This window comes from Chiloscyllium punctatum, chromosome 43 (genome assembly GCF_047496795.1).
Source record: "Chiloscyllium punctatum isolate Juve2018m chromosome 43, sChiPun1.3, whole genome shotgun sequence".
In the NCBI taxonomy this organism is placed as follows: domain Eukaryota; kingdom Metazoa; phylum Chordata; class Chondrichthyes; order Orectolobiformes; family Hemiscylliidae; genus Chiloscyllium; species Chiloscyllium punctatum.
In genome coordinates this window covers 61,096,908-61,100,579 of record NC_092781.1, presented here as the reverse complement: position 1 = coordinate 61,100,579, position 3,672 = coordinate 61,096,908, and positions in this window count along the sequence as shown.

Genomic DNA, 3,672 nt, shown 5'->3' with positions numbered 1-3,672 from the left:
AATTAACTGGCTAGCAATTTCTGGTCTTAATGTTATAACCTTTTTTCTACTGGCAACTCCAATATTCAAAATCTACTGGCAAAAACTCAGCGTCTGGATAAAAGAAGTTTATGCCCAGGACAATTTACACTCATCTTTTTTTTAAAAGTTCTTCCATAAGTCTCATTTTAATTAGGTTTCTTGTCAGTATTTCACGCACCATTCTACTCAATATGACTTCAAATTAAAGTACCAACATTCATGATACATAGTTTTCCTTAATCACCATGGCTGCTGTAGCATCTCCCTCTTTCATAAATTGTCGTCTTGCAATTCATGCAATTCGAAAAATATCGATCACCTTCCTCAGAATCAAATGATGTATCTCAAATGAGACAAAGACTAAGTCACAAAAATAATAATTCCAGTTACATGCTCAACACTAAACCTCACCTTAAGAATAGCTGCATGCTCTTGATAAAATGTAAATCCATTCTGAACAGAAACCTACCAGTATATTAAAACAAGGTGCTCATTATAACTGAAAATCGAAGCTGATCCGCAAGCCAGCCGTAACACTAATTAAAACCCTCCCCCTAAATCCAGTGTTCAATTTGTTGGTAAAACACGATATAAAGCATTTCTATTTGCTATTTTATCTAATGCCACAACTATAAAAAAAATCAAGGCCTAACTCTATCCTATTCCTCAAGCTATTGATTAATCTTTATTCAGCTGACACTGTGAATGCTAATTGGACCAGTAACTATACTGGACGACTAAACATAGCCATAAGCTCATCTCACTCTGCAGGTTAATCCATCCCTCTGTCGACCTTGCAGCAAAATTAGGTTTTTGTACAATGTACCATCTGGCGAGGTACTGGACCAAGACCATTTAGAGTAAACCTGACAATTTCTTCAGTAATACAGTGCCTTGTTTGGTGAGGAGGAGTGGTGTTAACGGTGGAACGGGGAAGACTTTCGTGGCTGTGCAGCTAAGCTGCAGAAAGTACACACTGTCAGTGTTTCACTTCCGAAGGTGAAACCACATTTCACACAGAACACTGCCTGCTCCCCACAACTCCACCGCACATCTCGGATTATTTCACTGTCTCGGGAAACTACAGTGAGTTTATGTATTACGACATGAATCCTTTGACAGATTAAACAATTTAGATGAAGTCCGTATGTGTTGAATAATAAAGAGGGAATAAGGAATGACGCTTGTAATGCAAAGCATTTTTTTTTAATCTGAAAGGTTTTGGATGAAGGTATAGCCAGAGAGATTGGCCGTGATTAAGAAGCTCTCTAGGTTAGCGGCCAAATTATTTCTAGTTTTAACTTGAAAAACTGAGAGTCGGTTATTGAAGCAAGAATTCTGCTTCCTATTTTTAAAATACCTAAAGTAGAGAGAGATGATTCAAAACCTAACGGTTATGTAAGTGGGCTCCCGTCACGGGAGTATGCCTGAAGGACTTAGTCTCAAGGCACATAGAGTCATAGAGTCGTAAAGATGTATAGCATGGAAAAAGACTCTTCGGTCCAACCCGTCCATGCTGACCAGATATCCCAAACAAATCTTGTCCCACCTGCCAGCACCCAGCGCACATCCCTCCAAAAACTTCCTATTCAAATACCCATCCAAATGCCTCTTAAATGTTGAAATCGTACCAGCCTCCACCACTTCCTCTGGCAGCTCATTCCATACACGTATCACCCTCTGCGTGAAAACGTTACTCTTTAGGTCTCTTGTATATCTTTCCCCTCCCACCTTAAACCTATGCCCTCTAGTTCCAGACATCCAGACCCCAGGGAAAAGACTTTGTCTGTTTAACCTATCCATGCCACTCATGATTTTTTAAACCTCTATAGGGTCACGCCTCAGCCTCTGACTCTCCAGGTAAAACAACCCCAGTCTCTTCAGCCTGTCCCTATCCATTATTGTGGACGACAACAGACCAGACCCCAACCACCCCCGAACCAACTCTTACCCCAATGTATGCTATGCAGATGGCATAGATCAAAGGCAAGTATAAGACACTGAGTTTCGGATATGATTTAATTCGTTTGCAGTGATGCTTTCTGGAAAACATAATTCATCCTTACAACAGAGTATGATACAAAAAGAATATCTTATTATATTGACGGCCTTAACAATTCAACGCCTTATTTAAACCCGAATTATCAATATTATCAATGCAGGTATAATCACATAAACACGAATTTTGCAATGGAAATTCGGTAACATAATTATAGTTCAGTCCAGTAGCTGAAGTGCTGCGCTGGCTCAGTGGTTAACTCTGCTACTTTGCTAATTGCTAGGGTCACAAATTCAATTCCACCTCCGGGAAGCTGCAGGTTCTCACTGCGTGCCTTTTGTGCGCTGGTTTCCTCCCACAGCACAAAAACTGCACAGGTTAAGTGAATTGGCTATCCTAAATTTACTATACTTTTCGAATACATGTAAGTTCTGGACAATGAGCAAATTTAGGGCATGGATCTGCATTGGTTATTCTTTGGTGTGTCGCTGTGGACTTGTTGGGCTGAATGGCCTGTTTCCACACTGTGGGGATTGTGATTATAATTCGGTCTTGTCCAGCAGAAAGAAACAACGAACGAAACATTCTCTGCCTTGTGATCTACAAGAGGACGTCTCACTGCCTGAGCCATCACTCCAGCAACAGAGGACGCAGACATTCAGTTCCAGGAGCCAGCAAACAACATCAACGAATGTGAAATCAAGTATATTGATTCTGTGTCGGTGTAATGGTGCTCACTCATGATTGTTTTGCCTTCCCAGGAAAAAAGCCAACCATGGAAAAGTCCCAGCTGTTTAGAAAGTGCCCGTCAGAGGAGACCGTTCGTCACGAATGTGACAAGATTCGTTTGCCAGAGAGACAAGTCAGAGCGCCTCTTAAGGGCACAGTGTCCTCACACTATTTCAAGTCGTGTCGTCACAATATTGAGAATATTGATCAATGAAGAATGACGAAATGACGAAACAAAGGACTGAGAGATTCTTGGATTATAGGAAAAACAATTATTTTTCTAATGTGTATCTTTCTTGGAAACATTTACAACATTATTAAGAACAAGATTGTTTTCACTTGAATCTTAAAGTCGGGCTTCGAGATGTCAGTTGTAGATTTAAAAAAAGGCCAGATGTTACACAACACCAACTTTCCCTCCAACAGCTTTATTTGAAACCACACGTTTTCGATGCACTGTTCCTTTGCCAAGTACAGGACACTTCACCATAAGGAATGAGCAGCATTTCGAAAGCTGTAATTTCAAATAAACCTGCTGAACTGTAGTACGGTATTGTGTAACCTCTGACCGTATTCACCCCAATCCAACACCGGCATCTTTCGATCTTCACTGTTAGAAAATATGGGCTGTGGGTATGACAATTTTTTTTCATTTGAGGTGCCGTTAATGTTATTGAATGGTTGACAATGAGATTTGTAGCTAATATTTGTGTATCTATTTGGGAACAGCCATATTGTGTTTATAACGTGGGCATGAAGTAAAATTCTGCATAGAATTTAACTGCACTGCTAAGTCACTCTCATTCACGATGACATCATTTTTTTTGTAACAGAGATGACGTCAGTGCAAATATGGAAATAGGTGAATCCCAACTCAGTACAATAGGGTAGACTACGATGCTTTTCAAATGTTTTTAACTCGG